We start from the raw sequence: 8,503 nt of genomic DNA, 5'->3' as shown, positions 1-8,503 counted from the left end.
CGTTTTTCTGCTGAAGGATTCTGTAAACATTCACAATCATAATAAAAGAAGAAAACTCTAATTCATTTGAATGAGGACAAAATATACTCTACAACGGATAAAGGAATCTGTATAAATTGTCGCGTGAATCTTTCTATCTCTAATTCTTTAATTTATGTATTTTTACTTTGTTCCTGATTTTCTATTTTGTTTGGAGTTTGGTGGAAATTTGTGTTTTGGTGCAAATTGATAGAAAAATTGTTATAAGATTTTTTTTTGTTTTGAAATCTTATCTTGATTTTGAATGTTGGATAAAATTATGTTTTGAACATTGCAATTCAACATCTTAGATGTATTCAATTTGAAGAAAATATGATATAATAGTGGTTCTATTGATTAAGATTCATCGAGTTTTTATTTGATGATCTCTATCATATTTGATTGAAGTGCTAAAATCTTTTTTCTAAACTACTTCATCAGCTTTATGGTTTCTTGTATAAGTCTCTATTGAATTATGTATTGTTTATTTTATATACTATTATCAAATCAATTTGAATATTCTATGCGTATAATCCATGAGTCCATTGCAGTAAAAGATTTTTAATTTCTACTGTACGACTCGAAAGTTTTCAAAACTATTTTTCGAAAGTATCTAACTCTATTCCAACCTCCTTCTAGAGTTAGTTGTAGGTCCTTTCATGAGTAACAAGTGGCATCATGAACAGATTCACATAGTGGTATAAGCTCAACGGCGTAAAGAGAAATACAAAATGACTAACAACATATTTCTAAATCCAAAGGGCGAGTATGGTAGAACTCCGATTCTAAAAGGAGATTATGTGTATTGGAAATAAAAGATTAAAATTCATTTAATTGCTTATGATATAAATGCTTGAGAAACCATCGAGAATGGACCCTATATCCCAAATATGTTGTTGAATGGTATTGAGATGAACAAACCAAAAGAGAGTTAGAATGACTTAGATAAGAAAAATGTTCAACTAGGATGGAAAGCTAAGAACATCATTATGTCCATTTTAGGGCAAAATGGTTTTCATAGAGTTAACAATTGTTTAATGGTCCAAGATATGTGGAATGCTTTAAAGATGACATATGAGAAAGTTTGACAAACAACTTGAAAGCAATAATGCTCATGAGATTAAAGTGAAAAAGAAAAAGAGAAAAAATAAAGTGAATGATAGCTTATCATCCAAGTCAAGGAAGGATGATGAATTCTCTAATAAAAAAGTGGACCAAAATTCCTTAAGTAAGAAAAGTCCAAAGACCATGTCAAGTGAAAAAGATAAATCAAGCTTTTGTCTTATGGCCAAAGGTTACAAAAACAAAATTAGTGATAAAAATATCTTATTTTTACCTTATATCTAATCGAATTTAAAATTTATTTTTCATAATCGAACAAAACCTCATATATAATATTTAATACTTATTTTTCTTATTAATATGACTTATTACGTTAATCTATTATATGTTAATTATAATATTTTTTAATATAATTTAATTTATTATTTTTTACTATTTTTCATGTTCCAAACATAATAGATAATTGTTAAGCTAAATAGTACCTTTAGTCTCTTAACTTAATTTCAGTTAACGTTTTAGTCATTTATCTTCTTTTTTTTTTCATTTTCATTTGGTCTTTTATTTTAATTTTAAGTAACAATTCGATCTTTTATGTTTTAAAATGTCAACAATGTTATCTTTTTTTACAAAAATTCAAAATTTTCAAACAAAACCATAAAATTAATTATATTCTTCAATATAATACTAATTTCATCAAATTTGTAACTTAAATCTTCAAATAAACTCATATTTTCATTCTTTATTTGAAATTGTTAGAGATGAAAATATGAGTTTATTTAAAGATTTAACTTATGAATTTGATGAAATTTGCATTCACTAGTAGAAAATTAAGTTTTTAATACGGTGAATTAAATCGTTCATGTGCCACCAGACTTAACAAGTGAGACAGAAGTATATTTAAGTCGGTTGCCTATGTAAACGAGTTAATTTTGAATTTTGTAAATAGATGAAACGCGTTTAATAAGGTTATATTAGCAACAAATTGAAGAGAGATGGTAAAAATAAAAATAAAAAATTAATATATCTCTCTTCTTCTATGTTTAACTCGGTTATTTGGGTAAACAACTTAATAAATGAGGTTGTGACAATGTTGTAAATATTTAAAACTTATTTAAAGCAGTGATATTGATAGCCGACTCAGTCAAATTTAAAAAATATAAAATATCTCATTCACTCAGACTGTACTGACTACGTGCACTTAGCATTTTATATTCCAATGCATTACCCAATATACTCTTCATCTTCTCTACTATCTAACTCCGTGCAACTGACTTTACTCTAACGTCGACTTCACAACCATAGCCGTCGTTTTATTGCCACCATTTCAGGTTTGGTTCTTAAGTTCTTGATTGTTGAGTGAGTAATTTTTTTATAATTTTCTAACAATAATGGTTAGAATGAGTAGTATATATTGTTGGAAACCAAGAACGTTCTTGGTTTGTAACTGAAAACGGAGAACGTTCTCCGTATTCAGTTTTGTGTAATTCAAACTAATTTGATTGTATGTAATCAACTAACTAACTAACTAACCACTTAGTTAGTTATTTAGTTAAGTAGAAGGTAGTTAGAAACAGTATAATAGAAGCTATGTATAAATAGCATATTCATCTCAATAAACAATAATACATTCATTCATTCCTTGTTTATGGTTTACTTCCGTTGCAAACAACTTCCAAAGCTAACAAGTGGTATCCGAGCAAGGTTTTGATCCCAAAGAGTGAAAACATGAGTGAAGTGTGAGGATCAAACATGAGTGTAGTGAGAATGGATTCAAGTGCAAACAATGGAAATATTCCAATCCACATGCCCCATTTTGATGGAAAAGATTAGGATAGATGGAGAGTGAAAATTCGAGCATTATTTGGATTTCAAGAAGTGTTGAAAATCGTAGAGAAAGGTTTTGAAGATCTTGGAGCCAATCCAACAGAGGAGTAGAGGTTGAATTTTAAGGAAAACAAGAAGAAAAACTGCAAGGCCATCTTCATTCTTCATCAATGCCTTGACACATCCAACTTTGATAAAATTTCTAATGCAAGAAGTGCAAAAGAAGCATGAGACATTTTGGAGAAGTGTTATTCTGGAAGAACCAACGTCAAGAAAGTGAAATTACAGACCTTACAAAAATAGTTCGAATTGTTGCAGATGGAGGAACAAGAGAAGGTTTCAGATCTGATTTCAAGATTGAGGAGTATCACAAATCAGATGGCTAGCTGTGGTGAGAAGCTTGTTGAACATAAACTATGTGAAAAGATATTGAGATTATTGCGTCCCAGGTTAGATTATGTTGTGTGTGCGATTGAAGAATCTAAAGACATTTCCGCATTGAGTCTTGAAGAGTTGCAGGGAACTCTAGAAGCAAGAGAATTGAGAATGAATGAAAGGAGTGGGGGTGTGGTGAGAAGTTGACTGAACAAAAATTGTGTAAAAAGATCTTGAGATCATTGCATCCCAAGTTCGATTATTTTGTGTGTGCGATTGAAGAATCTAAATACATTTCCTCATTGAGTCTTAAAGTGTTGCAGGAAACTCTAGAAGCAAGAGAGTTGAGAATGGATGAAAGGAGTGGGGGTAATTATGGGAATCAGGCATTGGTAGCATATGCCAACAAGAAAGGAGACCAGAAAAAGAAGTGGAAGAATAATAAATTCAAGAAACCTGAAGATAAGTCCGAATCATCATCAAAAGGAGGAAATTTGAGTGGTAAAATCAAAAGGAAAATAAAAAAAACTTTGACAAAAAGGTGCAATATTATAAATGTGAGAAGTTTGGATATTTTGCAGATGAATGCTAGACTGGCAAATGAGGGAAACAAAAGAAGAAAGAAGAAGATAAAGTATGTGCTGCTAAAGAATGTTATTCATCAAACTTAGATGCAGTCTTGCTATTGGCTACCACAAACGAAGAACATACTTCATCCCAGGTATGGTTCCTCGATGCTAGTTGTTCCAATCACATGACAAGTCATAAAGAATGGTTGATAGATATTGATACATAAAGAAGGAGCAAGATCATGTTTGTTGATGATAGAACCTTGAAAGCTGAGGGAGCTGACAACATGGTGAAGAGCAATTTGATGAGCATTGGGCAGCTGATTCAAAAGGGGTTTCAGGTGATCATGAAGAATGATGCCTTAGAAATGTATGATGGGAAGAAGAAGATGATACTCAAGGCTCCTCTTTCAAAGAACAAAACCTTTGTCATCAACATACAAGCTGCTGATATTCAATGTTTGAAGGCAGCAAGCTCAATTGGTGAAAATTGATTGTGGCATTCAAGATTTGGCCATCTTAACTTCAAAAGCTTGCAACAGCTAGGAGTCAAGAAGATGGTGAGTGGAATTCCTATGATTGATGTCCCTGAGAAGGTATGTGAAGTATGTATGGCAAATAAACAATCAAGAAATTCCTTTCAATCACAAGTGCAAGCAAGAGCGGAGAATGTTCTTGGGGTGATTCATAGTGACATATGTGGACAATTTGAAGTGACATATGTGGACCATTTGAAGTGCCATCATTAGGAGGTAACAAGTATTTCATAACTTTTGTTGATGAATTTAGTAGAATGTTGTGGATTTATTTGATTAAAACCAAAGATGGAGCATTATAGACATTCAAGAACTTCAAGGTTAAAATGAAGAAACAAAGTGGAGAATCTATCAAAGTGTTAAGGACAGATGGGGGAAGAGAATATACTTCACATGAATTCAAGGATTTTTATGTCAAGAATGGAATAGAACATGAGGTAACAACTCCCTACACACCTCAACACAATGACCTAGCTAAAAGGAGAAATAGAACCATTATAGACATGACTAGAAGCATGATAAAAGAGAAGGGATTGCCACATAAGTTATGGGGAGAAGTTGCATCAACTGCTGTCTATATTCTGAATAAATGTCCAACAAAGAAAAAAGAGAAGGTACCAGAAGAGATCTGGAGTGGAAGAAAGCCAGCAGCGAGGCATTTAGTGCTCTATGTTTTAAACATGTACCAGACCAGGAAAGAAGAAAATTGCAAGACAAAAGTGAAGTAATGATCTTGGTAGGGTATCATCCAACAGGTCTACAAACTGTATGATCCTATCAAAGGCAAGGTAGTGGTCAGTAGGGATGTCAAGATTGTTGAACTTGAAAGCTGGAACTTGATACATAACAAATTGCCAGCAGCCAACACTGGGACTGGGAGCAAGCAACCAGCAGTACAAACCAACCTTCACAAATTCCTTTGCAAGTACATAATGAGCAGCATACTAGTGGAAATATGGATGAAGAGAGAATTGAATCAAGAAGATCCCAAAGAACAAGAAAACCACCAACTCATTTACAAGAATTTGAAGTGTATAATGATAGTGAAGTTGACAACAGTGGAGATTTAGTACATTTTGCCTTATTTGCTGATGCAGAACCTTTAAATATTGAAGAGGCATTGAAGAAAGGACTTTGGAAGAAAGCAATGGTGGAAGATATCGATGCAATTGAGAAGAATCAAATATGGTACTTGACAAATTTGCCTCCAAAGCAGAAGCATATTGGAGTAAAGTGGGTTTACAAGTTGAAGCTGAATCCAGATGGAACAATTGCTAAGTACAAAGCTAGATTGATTGCCAAGGGATTCATACAAAGAGTAGATATAGACTATTCTGAAGTGTTTGCTCCAGTGGTCAGAATTGAGACAATCAGGCTTGTGATAGCACTAGCATGTGCTAAGGGCTGGCTGATGTGCCAACTTGATGTGAAATCTGCATTTCTGGATGGATGGATGGAAGAAGAGGTGTATGTCTCTCAGCCACCAGGATTTTTTATTAAGGGAAAGGAGGATAAAGTACTCAGATTGAAGAAAGCTCTATATGGTTTGAAGCAAGCACCAAGAGCTTGGAACAAAAGAATTGATTCATTTCTAATTGGCATTGGATTCATCAAATGCACAATGGAATATGGAGTTTATGTGAAGCATTCCACATTGAATGGAGAGCCTACAATGATCTTTTTGTGCCTATATGTTGATGACTTATTGGTGACTGGTAGCAGCAGCAAGACAATTATAGAATTCAAAGAAATCATGAAGGATGAGTTTGAAATGACAGACTTTGGCAAATTGAGCTACTTTCTGGGCATGGAGTTTGCTGAAGCTGAAGAAGGTCTGTTGATGCATCAGAAGAAGTTTGTTAAAGAAATCATGAGAAGATTCAATATGGCTGATTGCAACCCTGCAACCATTCCAATGGAGATCAATGCAAAGTTGGGAATAGAAATTGAAGAAGAGCTGACTGATTCGACCTTATTCAAACAAGCTGTTGGTTTCCTAAGATACTTGTGCAATACAAGGCCTGACATCTACTATAGTTTGGGCGTGGTAAGCAGACTCATGGAGAGACCCAATCATTTTCATTGGCTGGCAATTAAGAGAATCATGAGATATATTCAATGCACAATTGGGCATGGCATTATGTTTGCAACATATTTCAAACATGAAAATGAAAACTTTGTGAGATATTCAGATTCAGATCGACGTAGAGATAAGAATGATAGAAGGAGCACTTCAGGATATATGTTCAAATTAATGAAATCACCAATAGCATGGAGCTCAAAGAAGCAGCTTGTGATAACATTATCATCATGCGAAGCTAAGTATATTGCTGGCAGCTATGCAGCCTGCCAAGCATTGTAGTTGGAGTCATTAACAATAGAGCTGAAGATTGAAATTTGCAGACCAATTCCATTGCTGATTGACAACATTTCAACAATAAATCTGGCAAAGAGCCTTGTGTCTCATGAAAAAAGCAAACACATTGAGACAAGGCTTCACTTCTTACGAGATCAAGTTGGAAGAAGCAAGTTGAAGCTCATTTATTGTCAAATTGAAGTTCAGCTGACTGATATAATGACCAAGGCTTTGAGGGCAAGTAGATTTGAAGAGCTAAGAAGATTGCTAAGTGTAAAATCATTTAGAAACTTGAATTAAGGGAAAATGTTGGAAACCAAGAACGTTCTTGGTTTGTAACCGAAAACGGAGAACGTTCTCCGTATTCGGTTTTGTGTAATTCAAGTTAGTTTGATTGTATGTAATCAACTAACTAACTAACCACTTAGTTATTTAAGTAGAAGATAGTTAGAAACAATGTAATATAAACTATGTATAAATAGCATATTCATCTCAATAAACAATAACACATTCATTCCTTGTTTTTGGTTTACTTCCATTACAAACATCTTCAAAAGCTAACAAATATATATAATGGAAAAAGAACGACATGCCAAACTCATTTTTTTTACGACTCTTTATCATTTTGTTTTCTTTTGTTTGAGAGCTATAGATGAACTCATTATTTGCATTGTTTTTCTTTTTTGCTAAATTTTGTCTTATTGAAATATATGTTACAATATTTCTCTTTATTTTTATAATTTAAAATAAAAAAAATAATATGCTTTGTAAGATTTTTTTTTGAAGTGTTTTAGATGGATGTAGGAAATTTTTGTCAGTTGTATTAGCAAGTTAAGTTAAATATTTTACAAATTATATTTTATATAATAGGGAGCAAAATAATAACAATAAGGAAGAAAACAATAGTATACTATTATTATATTACTCTTAGTTAATATGATAATTAATTTTATGAGTTTTGTTTGAGATTTTTTATGAATTTTTTGAATTTTTGCAAAAAAAAGTAAAATTGTTGACATTTTAAAACATAAAAGATCAAATTATCACTTAAAATTAAAATCAAAGACTAAATCGAGAAAAAAAGAGAAGATAAATAACTAAAACATGAACTGAAATCAAGTTAAGAGATCATAGGTGCTGTTTAGTCTAATTTTTATTACATAAAGTTAGTTATTAGTAGATTATTAAATATTATATTTTGCATAAATAATATTACTTTACTGGTATTCTATAATATAAATATTAATGTAATTTTTTTTGTCAATAAAAAATTAATCCAAATTAATCCATGTGTTATTTAATCTTTGAATTATTTGATTTTTTTATTAATTCAAAATGCAGGATAAACACCTTATAATAGACCAAATCCATGTAATAGACCAAATCCATGTAATAGACCAAATCCATATAATAGACCAAATCCATGTAATAGACCAGATCATGCATTAAAAACGTCAGTCTCATTTTTAAAAACCCTCTGATTTGTTTATCAATTTTTTTTTGGATAACTCCTTAATTACCAAAATTTTCTTACGACAAAGTCTCAACCACAATAATAAGGGTCGTGTTTATCCGTTGACTCAAATATAAAAACGTGCAGGCCTTAAACTAAAAATATGTATGAAACATATTAAGTAATTAGATATTATTCTGTCCAACAATTAATTAGATATTAGATAGGTTATAATGTGGGATAAAGTGAAATCATTATTATAAATTTAAATGGGAATAAATTTTCAATAGTTTGATTTGGTGATAAAAAA

The sequence above is a fragment of the Cicer arietinum genome, chromosome 5 (genome assembly GCF_000331145.2).
Source record: "Cicer arietinum cultivar CDC Frontier isolate Library 1 chromosome 5, Cicar.CDCFrontier_v2.0, whole genome shotgun sequence".
NCBI classification, from domain to species: Eukaryota; Viridiplantae; Streptophyta; class Magnoliopsida; order Fabales; family Fabaceae; genus Cicer; species Cicer arietinum.
Note: the sequence above shows the minus strand (reverse complement) of the source record.